At 41.8% G+C, this 18102-nt stretch overlaps 1 long non-coding RNA gene across 2 annotated transcripts in view; it reads left to right on the plus strand.

Annotated features, from left to right (window-relative positions):
* Positions 1 to 17758, plus strand: part of LOC142064048 (uncharacterized) — a 294357-nt gene extending 276599 nt beyond the window's left edge. For both annotated transcript variants that reach the window (XR_012662963.1, XR_012662964.1), the window contains one exon: positions 17135 to 17758. This is a non-coding gene — a long non-coding RNA (uncharacterized LOC142064048). The remainder of the gene's footprint in view (positions 1 to 17134) is intronic.
* The last annotated feature ends 344 nt before the right edge of the window (positions 17759 to 18102 follow it).

Genomic DNA, 18102 nt, shown 5'->3' on the forward strand with positions numbered 1-18102 from the left:
AGTGCCTGATATCATTCATGCACACTGGTGCTTAGGGGAGTTTAGGAGAATTAAGATCCTCATAATCATGGAAAACAGAAATGCTACTCCTTACTGGTAATTGATATTTACTTCAGTATAGCAAATCAAAAGTTTTATTGGGTTCAGAAATGTCAAAGCGGCACATTTTGTACTCCTCAAAAAAAAATAAAATATTCGGCTTCTGGAAGTGGAGAACTTCTGCATCTAAAACACTCCAATTAGCAAGAAGACACGAGTGATGCTAATGCTCTTGGTCTATTTTTGGTCACTGTCTACATGATCAGGAAAAAACAGAGAATGCTGTGGCTTTGGTTAACTCTTCTCATTCCTTTTTAAAGCATTTCTCCTTATACTCAGTAGTGAAAGGTTGAGAAACAAAACATTCCCTTGCAGACTTATAAACATGGCTAGAAGAACTGAGCACGTACATGGTCACTGGTAATTTACTTGATATATTTACTAAATATTCTGCAGGCTACCAAGTCTAATACTGCACCCTCCCATACAGAAGGCCAAGAAAAACCTCTATATTTACATGTCATATTTGTATAGCTAAAGCTTGAATTTTCACATCTGTAATTTTTATTTTGTTTTGATTTCTGTCATCTTACTTGACCTTGTCTTTTAGAACTGCGATGACAGTAAGGCAAAAGAACATGGACATTTAAATTTTAAAATAATTTGAAATTGTCGTCAATGGAAAAAACAGATTTGAGGTCAGTTTACTACTGCAGTTCCCTCCCTTGGGAGCAGTCAGATATATATTTGGATTACTTGATGCTTGTCTACATACATCTCAATGACGTCCTGATTCAGAAGTGACTTTTGCAGACAGTGAAAAACACTGTTCTTGTCTGTGAAATACTGTGCCATCATAAGCGAAATATAAAAAAGTTTTGAATATGTTGGTGTGCAGTTAGTTTTTCAGTCTTAACTGTGCAAATGTGATCAGATTCTTAGCTACTGGAGTGTATGAGGTTAATATTCACATCCCATGAGCATTCATGTAAGTCATACTTAGCTGCTCAAATGTTAGGTGAAGGCGATCTCTAGAGAAATGTAAATGGTGAACAAATTCACTGGAAAATTTGTTTGGCACTTCAGTTATTCTTCATGTTGAAGTGACGACTTCCTTATGGTTGGATGTGTCATCTTCCCAGGAATGTCCTGGGTTACTGTTCAGGTGGTCAGTACAAGTAACCGTGATAAAATAGCAGGTCCTGGTACCTTCATCTCTAGCAATGCATCACGTTTTTTAATTATATTTTTTTCAAACATCGTTGCTTTCATATGCCATTAGTTTACACAAAAAATACTGTTGAAATATTGCCATGAAAAGAAATGTGGTCTCTTCCCATAGGTTTCCTTATTACACAAGAAAGTGTATATTTGTTATTTATATGCATGAATTGTAATGCCAAATGCACACATCTTTGGAGTGAAAGAGTTATTCAGAATCATGCGGTGACATTTTATAAACCAGATAGAAAGAGAAGGCAAAACTGTTTAAAACTACCTGGTTTAGAAATTATCCAGGGGATGAAATTTAGTTGTCTTTATCTTCCTAGAAAACTTCAAGGGATCTCTCATCAGAAGCAGGCAGGACCTCTGTTCTATTTTGCTGGCAAAAGATGAAGAGTTGGTCCTCTGGTGCAGTCTAGTGTAGTTCTGCTGCTCAAAGTGATTTTAAAAATATGACCCAAAGTCTGGATGTGAAGTGGCTAAAGGCTTGACCTTGATCTCTTTTGAAATTGTTGTCCTCCTTTGTTCCCTGAAAAGTTTCAGGTTTTGTGATTTGCTAATTTATTGCCAGCTTAGCCCAAATTGTTTCTTACTCCTGCCCTGATCTGTTTTAAACTATGCATGATGAGACTTTAAGACTGGTAATTGATACCAAACTCTGTTGGCAGAAGAAACCTGAGTAAGTAGAACCTGTCAAACTTTCTTTAAACTTGGTTGACGTACAAAGAACAGAGATGTACCATTAGTGTGGGTGCCTTTTTTTTTTTTTAATGTGGGTTTCTTTATTTTTAGTAACTTTGTTATAAGATAATTGTCTTTTTCCCAAATCACTTGTTGAAAAGTCTGTTGAGAACATCCTTCAGACTATGGGAAAGCATAATTTTGAAATACGTTGTAATTCTGTAGTTCTTCAGTCTGTGTATAAATATTTCACAACCACCAAAGTATAGCAGGAGGCGCAGCTTTAAATTAATCAGGTGGATTTTGCTTTTTCCATAGCAAGGCAGAGTGAACATCTTAGCCCTCACTAAGGACATAACAGCAATCACATTGATACTGTTTGTAAAAACAAACAAACAAACACCCCCAAAACTTCAGTGGGAAGTTGAATCAGGTTTGCAACACGTATAACCTGTAGCAACTAATTCAATTACTTGCTGTTTACGTGAACTGCGTTGGAAGTCGTTCAAGGCTTAGCTTGAGAACTCGTGTGTCTTCCGCGGCATGTGCAGAACATACGGAGTGTCTCAGCTGCGTCTGCTCTTTTTCCTCCTTCCAGAGGTCAGGTATTGTCAGTAGATGATACTTGGCACAGCCTTTTAAATGGACACCAACGACCATTCATAAGTGGAGTCCCTGATGGCCTGATTCAGCCCCTTTGAAGTGAGGACAGAAGTTCTCATGGAGTCTGTTGGGTTTCAGTCAAAGCCATTAGCAGTGGTGAAGGCTCTGCACCTGCTTGTTGAGTTGTGGTTTGATGCCATACCTTAATGGCTTTGAAGGTGATTTACAAATAGTTTAGTGGTGTTTTCTCTCAAATGTTTAGCAATTTTCCTTGTCCTGTCATGTAAAACCAACTCAGATGTTAATTATTGTTATCCAAAGTGTAGCATATGGGGAAATAAAAAATGTATTGCAGGTACAGCAATAAAATGAAATTGTAATTAGCCATTGGGTAAAACTGACAACAAAAGAGGGCACCAGTTCTCCACAGATCCCAGGTTTGGTATGTTCGTAGGTTTCCCTCTCTGTCGGTGTGGAGCACTGATAATGGGACGATTATCTTCTTGGGGTTGAGTGAAATCTGTGTTTACTCATATTTTCAGTTTCAGTGGAATTCTTCCAATGCTTTTTATGAGACCTTGAATAGACTCCAAGATAACGAGCAGGCGAGCTCACTGCAGAACAGCAGTAGCCTCTATTTTAATCCTCCAGACTGTATGTGCTGAAGTCATCTATAGCCCTGTATAATAGTTGTGACCTTTTAAAGGGACCACTTACGGTACACGAAAACTGCACGGAATAGAGCAACGCGTGCCACCAAGCTGCTTTTCCTGCACTAAGAGTAGGGTGGCCTTGTACCACGTCAGAGCTGCAGAGACCTCTGTATTGCTTTCACAGGCTGTTTTCCAGAGTCAGCTGAAATTAATGTAACATGCATTCAGAGTGAAATCGTGGTGATTTCGCTGGGTTTCAGGTTTTGTTCAGAAAGTTCACAACATTCTTATTCTGTGCTGCGGAGCACTGGCTCTCCTATTAGCTCAAAATTTTATCCCTTTTCATCATCAAGAGTTACAGATGCCGCCTAGTCCCAGACTGTGGAATAAATAAAGAATTAGAAAAAATTATTTTTTAAAACTTTTTAACCTTTTTTTTTGGTTACTTTTTTCCCCACCTTTTTTCTTACTCACTGTTTAAGGTACGTGCGTATTCTGGTCTTTGTATTTTGTGTATGTTGGCTGAGTACCTTCCCTCGGCAAAGCAGGTGGGTAAGTTTGGACAGCGCTGGAAGTTGTGACTGCAGCATGGGTAGCTCTTTTAAATCTAGTTCAGCTAAAATATGGGGAGACGCTGCCTTTGGCATCACTCTCCAGAGGACTCGAATGGATGTGTTACGGAAACGCTGCTATCACTACCCTGTAGGCAGGCTGAGCCCTGGGACGTCTGAACTCTGGTGTGAACTGTACATCCTGAAAACCGAGCAGTGGAAGCGTGGGTAGTACCACTGCCCAAACGGCCATTAAATTAAGCTCGTCATTGATGTATCGGCTGTAACCTTGTTCCAGTTATTTCCTTAGTACCTTCATTTGAGCTTCGACTTAAATGGTAGTAGATTTTCTAAAGACAGCCAACATGTAACCCAACAAGAATAGGAATGATCCTACACATACTAGTTATTCCAGCTGCAAATACAAATGATAGAAAACAAAATCACAGTATTTTTAATGTTGTCATTTTGAAATAGTATTATTTAAATTCCAGGCATTTTCAGCATTCCAGATTCCTTGAAAATAAGAAATGTACTTAGTGTTTTTCCTGTAGCTTTTTTGGTTTCTCATTTTTGTGCCTTTGGTGACTACATTAGGTTCTGTGTCAGTGTAACTAAAATCAAGCCCGCAACGTTGCTTAAGCTTCAATGGAAACGTTGAAATCCTCTGGCTTAAACTGTGAATTTAGATCTGGCATAACTGGATAATGACTAGGCATCACATGGCTCAAATACCTTTGCACTGTAATTGATCTCTTTTGCATACCTATCAGAATTTCTTTCAAAATTTAGAACAGCCTGAGGCTTCCCCCGTGCAAAAAGTGGATCCTGCCTTTCCCAGATTTGAAGAGTTGATTCCAGAGAGGTTTGCCAGTGCTTGCTTCCTCTTAAACGCTTGCTATTTCTGTACAATTCCCTGAAGTGTATGACGGTTTATTCTATTTCATTAACATTTGGAAAGGATTTAAGGAATTGCATGGCTTGGTCAATACAGTAAAAAGATAATAATACTCTTGGGAGAAGCTGAATGTGGAAATTGCATGGGAGAAGTTGCGTGTCCATCCTCAGAGGCTGTAACAGCCTTTCTCTGTGGTGTGCTATAAAGTTTTAACTGCTCTAATCAGCAAGGACCATCACTACCACTCATGTCAGAGGAATGGCTCTCTTATATGATAACATCTGAAGGCTGTTCTCATTGATCGCCATGCCTATATATCATTTCCTAAGCATGAGGCTATGCTCAAGTCCAAACTTGTCACATATTGAAATAATGTGGAGCGAAGGCCACCTTGAGAGGAGGACTGGCTGGGATCTGGCACCAAGTAGGGGAAGCTTGAATTCACATTGCCTCTTTCCATGCTCTCAAGAATGCCTGTATTACGGGCACAGTTATAAAGTAATATTCTTTACCTTCCTATCTCTTTTACCAGCTATGTAATGCCATACAGCGGTGTCACACTGCAGAGCAGAGCAGGCTGGTTATCTAGTTTCCTTTCTTAAAAGAAATGTCGTTAGTACGAAGGCAGCGGGGGGGTGGAGGCAGCTGAGCTACGCTAATCCGCTTGCTGGCGGTGAGGATGCGTACAGAGCCTGTACAGCCCACAGCGTGTTCTGGGCTGCCCTTGCATGAGTGTTTGAAGCCACAGTCCACATGAACTAGCTGGTAAGTGTTGATACGACTCCTGTGTTTCAGCAGCATGTTACAAAGGTGCTTGTGGAGTCTTGTGAGTTGTTTTGGTGAATTTGGCAAGGATGTGAAAGGGATGTGGCACAGTTAAAACAAACGCGTATCACTTAGTATTTTAGATAGGTTTCTGCAATACTTTGGAAGAGGTTGCAGTGATTCCTATGTCATAACTTGCAGGCAACGGTTTGCCCCAGAGACCTTCCAGCGTTGCTTGCAGCCATAGGAAATTACAGTTAAAAGAGGTTGCTATCGCAGCAGCCCAGGTTGACAGCAAGAATAAAATAGCGCGTGGCCTACAGCATGTTCCTTGCTCAGTCTCACTGCCTGTAAAACAGCAAAAGTGCAGCAATAGTTGTAGGAATATTGTATTCTCTCTCCTTTTTTGAGCTTGGAATTGAGGGTCCTAATATGTTAACACAGTCATGTATGCTACCCAGCATTTTGGGATGATAATACAGGGGTTTATCTCAAGTCTTTGAAAGCTGCTTGCTTTGAAATCTGAAATTATGTATATGATGTAGCTGTTTCTTGGGAGTAGGGTTGCCCTGCTCTAAATAAAAAAGAAAAAGCTTGATTTTCTTTTTCTTTTCTTTTAGAAACAAACGAGTTGTGAATGAGGCACACAAAAACTTATCAGCATCATGTCGCTGTAGTCTCTTGTGCTGAGCATTGAAGCCACAGTTTATATCCCTCCCTCCTCTCTCAGCCCTTCCCTGCCCACCTCTGCTCCCTGCACCATACATGTGTTTAATCTTAGACAGGGATGTAAACCTGTCTATCCCTTATTTTGCATCCTTTGAGTATTATTATAATCAGGCCAGTTTATTAAGAATTAATGCCCCTTTGTGAACTGAGGATAATGGAATGACCACATTTCCTCTTGTGCTGGACTGTGATTTACTAATAGGAGCTTCAAGGGAAAGGATCATAAAAGAGTGTGGCCCCCACCTCTGGATTAATATTTAATCAGGTGTTAAGAGAGCCTTGTGTCGGATCCTAGCAGAAACCTGCAGGGGAAATGAGAGGGTCCTGCATCTTAAAGGGGCAATGCAATTATAATTAAAGGCTTGATCCGAAGCCCATGGGCATAAATGGAAAGCTCCTGTTGACTTGAAGACCTTTGGATCTGGCCCAAAGGGAACCAAAAATAATTAATGTTTTTGCACATATGACAGAAAAAGAGACACATACACTTTTGGTTTGTGGGTTGTATTTTTTTTTAATTCTTGTTTAATTTATTCCAAAGGTATCAAACAAGGTTAACATGCATGGTCTATATTTAAAGTGAATAGGATGCTAAAGACACATCAAAGAAGCTGGGGGCCAAAACATACCCAATTTTTAAAAAATTTGAATATGAATTCAGGTGGCTTATTTCTTGTATTTAATAGTTAAATAAGCTACAGTGGGAGAAGTGTGACAGTTAAATTGTTCTAAGTCTCATTATGGTTTGTGGACTATAGATCAATAATCTGTTTTTAAGCTGGCACAGATCTGTTCCCTTCAGTTTACAAAACACCTGCCCTGTTCCCTAAATCAGCTGTAGCTGCAGCCTGTGCAGCCTCTCCCCTTGCAGAGGCAGATCAGGTGTGGTTGCTGTGAGGCTGCCTCTGCAAATGCCTCAGTGGGACACAGCTCTGCAGCCCAACAAAGCAGAAAGTGCAGGTAGCCCATCTGATGATGCTCCTTGTAAATCTAACTTCTGCAGAGTCAGCGCCTTTTTTAATTACTGTACCATGTTCCCAGTACTGTTACTGGGTTATTTCATCATAAAACTGGGCCTATGGATTTACCAGGTCTTAAAAAAAATGTTCTTGACTTGGAACAGGGTAATGGGGGGGCTGGGTTCTTGGTCAATATGGGCACTGTGTTTTAAACTTTGCCCTATAAGAAGAGCCTCCAGCTGACGTGAGACATCTGATAAGCATAAAGGAGGCAAAAATCAGGGCTGCACTGAGGCTGTTCCCTCCCAGTGAGGTGGGAGAGGAGTGGCTACTGTGCTCTTGCAGTGGCTGCAAGAAGAGTGAGGCTTGACCGTGGCAGATATCTTCTCACTAGAGAGAATATTTTGCCTTCTGGTGAGTGCGTGCGTTATGAGGGGTCGCGCAGCTAAGCTGATTTATATGGTCTTGTGTCATCCTTTTAAAGTGGCCTTTCAAGCCATTATCCTTGGTACGTAGGAAAATACATTAAAATTGCAGAGGCAGATGGCACACAGAGCTGCTCAGCGCAGACCTCTTGTATTTCACTGCAGGCTGCCACGTCCTAGGTCACTGTTTCAAATGGTTCGAGTTCGCATCTGCTCTCCATCTATGCTGGTTTTGCATTTGTGCTAAACATAGCATAGATGAGGGACAGTGGTTAGGACTGAGTTTATATTGATAGATCTTCTCTTGCTCTCTGCGTACATCCTCAGGTTGCCTTGCACAAGTTAACTTTGTGAAGTAATGTACTGAGTGATAATGTGGTGCACTACATCTGGTTAATTTAGAAAATCCACTGGTATCCCTTAAAATGATTTTGGCTAAACCACAAGTGCACGGTTAAAATCTTCGTATGTGTGATAAATCCTTGGAAAGAGCTTAGGTTGGACATTTTCTGTTCTTTGTTTTGTGCTTTTGCAAAATCCTCAGGTATTGAATTTTGAGCATGAATTGTAATTTTCATGCAAAGTTACAGCTATTTCTAACTTCCAGAGTTCAACAGAGAACCACAAAGTGTAGCATCTTCCAAAACAACAGTGGAACTGAATTTCTTTAGGTCACAGACAGTGTCTTGGGAGAAACTCTGTCCTATAAGCCATTTTTCATCTTGTTTAGGCCAACCTTCCTCCACTGAGGATAGTAGCATGCTTCCGTGGAAACTATATTGTATGTTTAACGTGGAACAGCGGCACAAGGAAAGTAGCGAGTGTGACCGAAGTGTCTGCAGTGAGCAGTGGCAGCCAGGCAGGGGGGAGAACCAGGCGAGAGTAACGAGGCGGTTCCCCGGTGCCATCAGCAGGTGTTCTGAGGATGGTCACTGGGTGTGTACGGGAAAGCTCTTCATGTGTGTCTAGTGTACAAGACTGAATAGACAGAGGATAGGAAAAGGCAGAACTGATTGATGTACAAGCAATATATGTATGTACGCCTGCATCGTTGCATGGGCAATTCCACTATGGAGTTAGGCACAGGGTGAAAAATAGCATAGTTTTCAAAGAAATAGTCTTGGGGTGCCGTGGGACGTGTTTCTTGTGCGGAGGTGGAGCAGAACAACAGGGTTTTGGTGCCTAGCACTTCTGAATCTCTTCAAAGACCAAGAGTATCACGCTGTTCATTAACAAACACAAAGCAAAGCAGAGCATTTTGTCACTCTTAGCATGCAGTGGATATCTTGGCCATAAGATGACTTCACTTTTTTTCTCTTCTTACCTGCCCATTAAAAAGGTGCATTTAAAAGCAAACACCCCCCCCCCCCCCATCTTTGTAATGCTCTGCAGTTTTGAGGGACTCTTGGAGGAAGGAGCTGGAAGAAGATGATTCATGTATAGAACAAGACTAGGTTTTTCTTCCTCATCCATTGAGGGCACCTTAATGCCATGGAAGCATTTAGAAGAAAACGGATGGATACTTTGGAACTTGATACATTTAGTCCTAATAACAAAATTCTTGTGAGGTGTATCTAAATCTAAGATATTTGTAATAAGCCTCTTCACCCCTCTGTCCTGCAGGCATCTTTTACTTCTTGTGATTTCATTGGAGAAATTGAAAACATTTAAGCAGAATTTTCAAACTCCTTGTTTGTGTTTCATTTTCAGTTTTATTACTTGGACTTTTGGAATCAGAAATTAAAAATTATACTTTTAATTTAAAAGAAGTGAGACCTGACTACAGCAGACTTTTTTTTCACCTCAAATTTACACTGAAAAAGTTGATTTGATTGCACCCTAGTGTCTTCATGATCTGAAAGCAAATATAAACAGGCTGTATGCTTTTGTTGGTTTTGTTTTTACCATCTGGAGGTCTTTGCAGCTACCTCAGGCTGCATAAAAAGATAGGATGTTCAGTTTCTTGTGTTTGAAGTAATGCAGTAAAGCCAGTGTCTTTAGGATCAACAACACGGAGGTGCAGGGAAAAAGAGGGTTCATGCAAAGCAGGAAGCGCAGGGAGCACAGATGGATGTGGAAGTTGTGTCTGCTAGATCTTAGCTGGGCTCCTGAAGCACAGAGCTAAATAGCCATCTCTCTCATAATGGTTGCTCCCTGAGACAGACTTTCCTTGAAAATCTTCTTCCAATGCCATCTAATAGGCAAGGCTTATTTCAGAATTTTATTCCAGCTCATTTAAGTTTAGGGACCTTCCCCATTGCTCATTAATCGCAAGGAAAAATGCAGATGAGAGAAGTTCCATCAGTATGCAGCTACTCTGGATGAATCCGGGCAAGGTCTTTTCTTTCCTCCTGCTGGCTGAAGGTCAGGAGCCGTGGCTGTATTAAAACCCCTCAGCAGAACAGTACCCAATTACACAGTCTCTTGTAAGGGCTGGAGATTGCGAGACCGTTACTATTGGATGGGAAGAGCTGGATCCCCTCATAATTTGGTGGGACATGAGAAATGATCAAAGGAAACTGACTGGTGTTTGAGACAGAGTAAGGAAGGGGCTTTTGCTTTTAACGAAACAGTAACGGCTGCCTTGTGATTCAGCCTGACGCTCTCTTGAAAATAGTACAGCATTGTCCATTAGCGGCACATAGCACTGCAATAATACTTATGCAAATTATTTATTGCTACATCAAGCTGTATAGTTCCCTCTTATAAAGAAAGATATAGCAGAAATGGGGTAAAGGCCGGGCATTCAGCATTTAGTTCCCAAATACTAAGGCCTTATCTAATGTGAAATACATCCTTTGCAATTAAGAGTAGGAGATAATGAAGTTTATGACAGTTTATGAAGTTATTTTTTCCCAGAGAAAGTTTGGCAGTGGTTGGCCACGAAGCAAGTAACCTCCAATTCATGCAAACCTCACCTTTGCTGAGTAAAACTCATTCTTTCTGCAGAACATATCTATTAACCTCAATTTCCTTTCTTTTTTTGAGAGAGAAGTCCTTTCTTACAGATGTTGCTGCATGGGAGTTTGTTGTCTCTGCAATCCAGGAGTGTGTTTCAGTCAACTAGTCCTTGTCCCCTTGATGTCTGAGAGCTTCAGTAGGTAACAGCAGGTAGCTGATCCAATCAGGCAAAGGCTCCCTCTTCCAGTGGTCAGTGGGAATTTTACCACTGACTTGTCAAGAGTCAGGAGTTCAGCCCTAATGTTCTCAAAGAGATATTGATTATACGTGGTGGAAAGCACAACAAGTTGTTTTATCAGAAAAACAAACACAAGTGGGCAAATAAAAACATGGAGATAATAAAAGTCAAAGCTGTTTAATGGGCCTTCATAGAGTTATATACTACTTAAATCCTAATTAACTCCTATTTTGGGCATTTTGGTGGGATTTAATAAATAGGCTTGTGGACTACCTCTGCACAGGGTTGAATTTCAACCTTCGCAAAGAAAATGGGAGGAGGTTAGTTTACATTAGGCATCTGTGTATTTTGTTCCCAAAGTACCATTTAGGAAAATGGCCACAAACAGCACATGCTGTGTTATAGTTAGCAATTTAATCTGCAGGCACGAACATATAAAATCCATGACAGGATGAAGTTTGCTTCATTGCTGCAAGTGTTGTATAATAGAAGTGCTCACAAAAGCCAGAAGGCTGAGCAACAAGTGGCATTTCAAACCTCTGAGTTTACCACAGCCTCACGTATTTTGCATGATGGATATTTTTCTTAGGTTTCTTGTATTTCAAATGCTTTACTTATCATGGAAACAATGAGGTTGCATTAGCATGGGTGGAGCTGAGTGGTGCTACTATACTGCAGAAAAAAAAAATCAATTTATTCTGTGGCTTACAATTTATTTCATGGTTGATGAAATATCAATTTAAGTGATGATTATGTTACCCAAGTATGTGGTATACTGTCTCTGTGTCTAATATAAACAATTACTGTATATGGGTTGCATGTGTGGTTATAATGGGATGGTGTGGTGTGGTACTGAGATTTTATCAGGTTTGGGCTGGTTGCTGGTCACATTACTCACCAATTCAGACTTTCCTTTTGGTCAAAATCTTAATATCTATGCAGGTCATCCCAAATGAATGTGAGTAAAACCTTTACACCACAAGTCTATCATCATATATTCCGCTGTTGGCACATATTGAACAGGCATGTTATAGATTCAGTGTTTGCTGAGTCCTTAAAAGCACTTGTGGGACTCTAACTGGAAGGGTTGACTTCTTCATTGTCAAAAGCCCCATAGAACAAACTGTTGAGGAAAAAACAAATAACCTCCATATAGTATTTCTTCATAATGCAATAGCTTGGTGATTCTCTGTGTCATCTCGAGATGTTTTTGGCACTGCAGGCGTAAGTGGTTTGAGCTTCTTGAAAGTGAACACGGAATCTGCTCTGTGCGGTAGCATTTTTAGGTCACAAGACACTGGACTGTAAACCTGCCGCTTTCTGGCCTAATTCTGCCAGCCTTGTCATCTGTTTTCTGAATTTGTTCCACAGAAAAATCAGTTTCAGAATTGCAAAACATAGAAAATAAAACTGTTTCTACTCATTTCGACCTCATTCCTGGATCCCAGTGATGCATTTGGAGTTGTAGGGTCAAAGAGGAGGGATGCCTCCATGCCTAGTCTGTAAAGGCTGGTAGAAATGCTATCAAATACTGACTGAGTTCTTATGCACTCCTGAAGACTCTTCTCCCCCTTGGTGCAGCGTTTGGCAGGGTAACAGCCAGCCAGGCTAACCCTGACAGGAGGTCTGGGTCAGGTACGAAGGGTGGCCCCATCGCGAAGTCTCTGAAAGTAGTTGAAGCTCTGCTTTTGGCTAGTTAGGGGAGGAAGGAAGGAGGAAGGGAGCGGATGGTTTTCCCTTCCTAGCAGGCAGATAAGTGTTAACTATCTTAACGTGGCATTGCAGTCTTGCCTCTTACACAAGTTCCCTCCCCCCATTCTCCCTTCAGGTTTAATATCTAGGTTTGTCTGATTTTAAACTGGGTTATTTGAATGTCAAACTTTCAATAACACTTTAATAGAGGTGTCCATTAACCCATGCTAAATTACAGCAGAACATCTCTGGAAATACATGTGACATCCACATGAATACCAAATGAATTCATTAGGATCAGCGCTATTACAATGAATACCAAATGAAACCCACAATGATGGGGACATCATCTTTCTGTGAATAATTGACAGCGTTCCTTTGGCACTAGTCAAACACATCAGCTGTTTGTTTCCACTGATGAGAGGTGGCAGCCTAGGTTTTGGTTAGATAAACAAATGATGACACCAATAATCACTTAGTTGGTGGCTGTAATGCTTAATAATCACATCCTGATATCATGCATACTAGAAGCAGTGCTGTACTTTTTATGCATAATGAATCCCAAACACTTCATAAAAGGTGATAACTTTCTTTGACCACTGAATATATTATTTATAAGAGTGCTCCATTCCCTTCCCCCTCCTACCCGTGGAGATCCTTTTAAATTTTTTTTTATCATGTAGAATACACTGGTAGCGCGTCGTAGACTATGAGGCCTCTTCTTATACATAATTTATAAAACAATTTACAAGTGATTTATTTTTAGCAATAAGATAAAACATGGTGTGAAGGGTTTTGCCAACAGAGATATAGACAGTTTGGGAGCAGTACTTGTGGAGGAGCCTGGGGTCAAGTGAAATATATTTTTCTGTATTCCCCTGAGGTGAACCTGAAGGAGACTGCTTTTGTACCCATTTACATAGTGCACTAAATAACACACACTTCCTTAAAATTGCTTGAAGTTGTATGGCACCGTGTTTTAGATGGCCTTTAGCTGACCATATTGGTAGCTAGATCTTGTTGGTATATACAATAAGAGCATCCTTTCCAGATGCTGTCTGGTTTAATGACTGGCTCTTTTTGGCTGAAGCCCTTATTGAGTGGTGGAGCTGCTGATGTCCACGCAGATGATGTCAAACTCTGGTTTATAATATACAAGTCGTTGAAGAAAGATTGTGTTATCTCCTCTCTCCCAGGAGATGGCACTGTTTAAGAGCATTAGCAGAGCATCTTGAGCATCATTAACCTCATGTCCTTGCACCAATCCTGGATCCCAACGATTAGTAATTCATGAATATCATGGTAGTAGCGTAATGGAAGAAGAAGCATGGGTTGACCCAAGGATGGAGAGAGGGATGTGTTGCAACAGAACCTCTTTATGTCAGCTGTGGTGGTCTTTGATTTGAATTAGTTATTGTTTTGGGCTTGTGTGTAGCAAGATATTCAAAGATGTTGACCTTATAGCTTTGCTTCTGTCCCAGCCTGCAGCTGTGTGTACTTCAATAGAAAAAACCCTTGTAACTGGCCTTTGCTCATAGTAAATCTTATTTCACATCAGCCGTGGCTTTCTGCAAAAATAATGTCAATTTCTAAAGGGACCTTCCCTTGGAGAGCTGGTAGTGAGCATCAGTGACAACAAATGCTTATCCACTAACCATTGAATTAGGTTCTAGCCTTCTCTTTTCCAGTTACTTCAAAGATATATCAGGAAAAATTTCCAGTTCTCATTGGCTATGTAGAAACACTGGTCAAAACTGATCCCTGCCGGCTGGCGACTTTCAAAATTGAAGATATCGTCTGGGTTTTGCAGTGTAATGGGTCGCACAGTCATTCGTAACTATGCGATATGCCACCTAATCAGCATGCTGGTACTTTACTAGAGTCCTTAGAGAATTTTAAACTTTTGCTTTGCATGTGACTGTAAGACACTGGAGAACAAGACTCCAAATCTCTGGTCTCTGTTTTCCATGTAACAGACTACGCTGGTTCTGAATGTTGGCATTTATGCAACACAGCTGGGGAAATGCATAGCTACTGTGGGCTTCCAGGCAGGATCAAGGCACCGGCTCTTGTGTGCCTAGAGGGCACATCCTCTTGGAACATCATCTGAAAGGGTAAACATATCGCTAAAGGAAACTCAACCAGAGCAGCGCCCACAGTGGTGCTGTGTCCAGACACTGAAATGACTGTGACATAAGGTGAGAGGACAGAGATTGGGGATATTCAGCTATTTTGGGGTCAGGATGAAAAAACCTGAGGAAGAAGCTGGAACTGCAGTCTGGGCTCTTCTGCCTTGTTGCAGAATTCCTTTCATGTTCTCTGCTCCTCGGTGTGACTCGCCTTGTGCTCCTGGGCTATCATGGAGGTCTCTGTTGTGCAATCCCAGCCTTGAAACGGTTCAGCCTTCCAACTCCTAGGGAACTAATTTCCTAGCAATCTATTTGTTTAAAATTAGTGTCTACAAAGTTAAGTCCTTGAACAGCCAGACTTTGATTCGGGGAGATTGGGAACATACACCCTGAAAACTCTAAATGCAGGGACTGCTTTCCTTTGCATCTAGAATTCAACAGAGCTGTCAGATAACACATGAGAGATGGTTAATAATAAATTAAAAACATCGCAGCCACAGGGAAACTGCATCTCTCCCCTCCCCCCAGACTCCCCCTCTCTTTTGCTTTTTTCTACCCCATGGGCTTAATCAGCATCAAAGAGTAACAAATCCAATAAAATGTTTCCCTGAGCCAGGAACCAGCCTGAACTGGATATGCGCACACAGCAGCCTCTCTCCCGCTCCCCCTGACTGCCAGCCCCTTTGCAAAACAGCTGACAGTTGAGGTGAAGATAGAACAAAGGAAGAGATGGGGAATGGTAAATCACAGAGACACCCCCTGTCTCTCATCTGGTGTTAGGGAGCTCTAATAGTCCTCCTGTGCTTTTAGGCTACCGGTTCAGAAAGAGCTTTTCTGGCTCCTGACTTTGTTTTTACCCCACCAAGATCAGAGATTCTGGGGGGAGGAAATGGAAAGGGGAAAGCACACAATAATTTCTACTGATTTCCCCCCTTTTAAAACTGAATTAAAACAAAAGCAGTTCTGATGAATTGCAGGGGGCCATACGTATTCCTCTGATGGCTTTACGGCCGTGGTGCTCCACAAACACCTGCCAGCACCTTGCTTGTCCGAGAGCGAGCGATGCTGTGCGGGCAGCACTGCCGGGACCCCGTGAGGGTCCGTGTGGTGGCCCCCTCCCCACCCTGCCCATGCAGGCTCCTCCTGTGCAGGAACAACTCTTTTCAGAGCTGTGGGAGATGTAGGTCACTCCTGAGCAGAATGAGAAGGTGGTGTTGGGCTGGATCTTCAGGGGTGAAAATTGGCGTGGGTGTATTTGAAGTCAATGGGCTGACATTGCTTTTCCGTAGCTGAAGATTCAGCCTAAGGTATCCACCTGTCTAACAGGGGTGTGCGGGTACTCCAGTAGTGCTTATGGCACCAAGAGATTAAAAAAATATTTTAAAAAGTGTTAGCAGGAAAGACTAAGGAGAACGTAGCCTGAGCAAGTTCTTCATTCTGTGCTGCTCTTTGTGGATTGCTGCTCTGGGTGCGTCTGTGTCCCCCGAAGCTGTAATATCCAAGCACTTCCTAGTGACTAATATTGTGAGCGCATCTTCTCTATAGCCTTGGAGAGAGAGTTGCCATAATTTCTGTCTTAGAGATGAAAACTGGAGCACAGAGGAAGGAAGGGTTTGCTCATGGCCATGCAGAAAAGCCTATGGCAGAGTTAAGAAATTAATCCACATAACTCAAACTCTCCTGTATTGGATCATAGCCGGGAGAACACGCTTGCCTTTGGCCTACCTGTGTGAGCTGTAATGCTTTCAGGTGGGTTCGGGCATCAGGTCTGCTCTATGCTAAGGCCAGCTTTATAAACCTGCTGTTCCATGCTAGAGCATAACCATAGTGAAGGCAGAGATTTCAAGTAGCTGACAGACAGCTCCATCTGCCAGTGTAAGGGACACCTGGGCAGCGAGCACTTCGTAACTGGAAAAGTTTCACTTAGCCTTCCAAGTGGGATAGGTTGGCTGTGCATTTTGCCTGTGTGTGTGTCTTTCAGATGAGGTCCCCAGAACCTGATGATCTTTTTTGATGTGCATCATGAAAAAGATCCCTTGGCATTCTTTGTAGGAATAGATATTCTTCTGCATTTCCTGTTCGGTAATAATTCTTCCTCTGCGTAGCTGTGCTGCGGGTGCTGTCACCCTGCTTAATACCTGTCTCCCAACAGACGGCTACTCTGTGAGTGAAAATTGCTTCGTTTGGACAGGTTAGGAGTAGGCTAAGAGTAGCCTGTGGCTCCTGTGCTGACCCGCTGTATAGGGCTGGGTCACACCTATAGCATATGCAGTGTTAGTCATGAGAGGCACTGTAGGAGGTTGAGGTGGTGCTGCTGCTGCTGAAGTAATTCTACCATAGTACTAGAAAATGTTAGCTTTCTTAGTGTAATGCCTTGGACACACTCTCTGTAAGGAGGCGCAAGTCTCCCCCATGAGAAGCTGTAGCGTGGCTGGCGCTGTGAACTGGCCGTGCCTTAATGAATGGATTCAAGAACGACCAAAGAATTCCTTTGGAAATACAGATGACATCTGTATTATGGCCGTAATTAATTAACCAATCAATTATCATGATGAATGCTATTTTAATGAATCAGTTGCAAATCATTTTCAGTTCCTATGGTTTTCATTGGGAGCACATTAATCACAGCAGACTCTTTGGGTTGCAGAGGAATGTGGGATGTAAATCCAAGACCCGAGTACATCTTTAACGGAGGTGAGCCAGATTCTCAGCGATCAGATCCAGATGCAGGTATGGAAAGCTCTCCTGAAGGTCAGAGGCTCTTCAATTTTGGAAAAATAGCGCTGGCACATTGGAGACTGGCCCAGAGCATGAAACAAGCAGATCTGAGATGACCCAGGACTGGGATGGGATTTCAAACACTTTCAGGTATGGACTTCCCTGCTAATTCCATTTATACTGGGAATGAAGGTAAAATAACGCATAGTAACTGTTTGTGAAACATTGGCTCAGCCGTAACGATTTTGGTTTTTTGGGTTTGATTGGTTTGCTTTTTTCCCTGATATTAGGTTAAGATTCTTGTAGCTTCGTATAAATACAAGTGATTTTGGTGATACTCTGCACAGGAAAAGTGGCTGTCTGAGTGTATCTGTTTGAGGAATTGGGGCTTAAATCTGTAAAGGCCATTCTTGAATGTCTGCTTGGTCATTGCACTTTTTTTCAGTTTCGTGCTCACGTACCCCTGTGGAGAGCTCGCGCGGCTCTGCCATCTCTGAATGCTTCCAAACAGCGTGACCAACCGAAGCACGAATTTCAGTCAATGATTAGACTTAAACCATTGGATGCAATATCTTTATTTAACCGAGGTGTTGCCAAAACTTACTGGTTGCTCCTGCTACAGGGAAGTGCAGTAGATACATCACAGCACTCCTAGCATTGATGTGGAACAACACAGGGAGCGCAGGCTGCAGGAAATGGTGGATTTGTGATGTGGCTGGGGATTTTGATTTTTTTTTTTTTCTTTTTTTAATGAAGAGGGAGGGTTGACATGAGGGGAAAAATATTCTGAACGGGTTTCAGGACATTGATAGGCTGTGTATTTCAGGGCATTGCACTGAATGAAGAGAATCAAAATGGGAAAAAAAAAAGTCAAACCCATTAGAAAATATGTTAAGT

The sequence above is a fragment of the Phalacrocorax aristotelis genome, chromosome 13, assembly GCF_949628215.1.
Source record: "Phalacrocorax aristotelis chromosome 13, bGulAri2.1, whole genome shotgun sequence".
In the NCBI taxonomy this organism is placed as follows: Eukaryota; Metazoa; Chordata; class Aves; order Suliformes; family Phalacrocoracidae; genus Phalacrocorax; species Phalacrocorax aristotelis.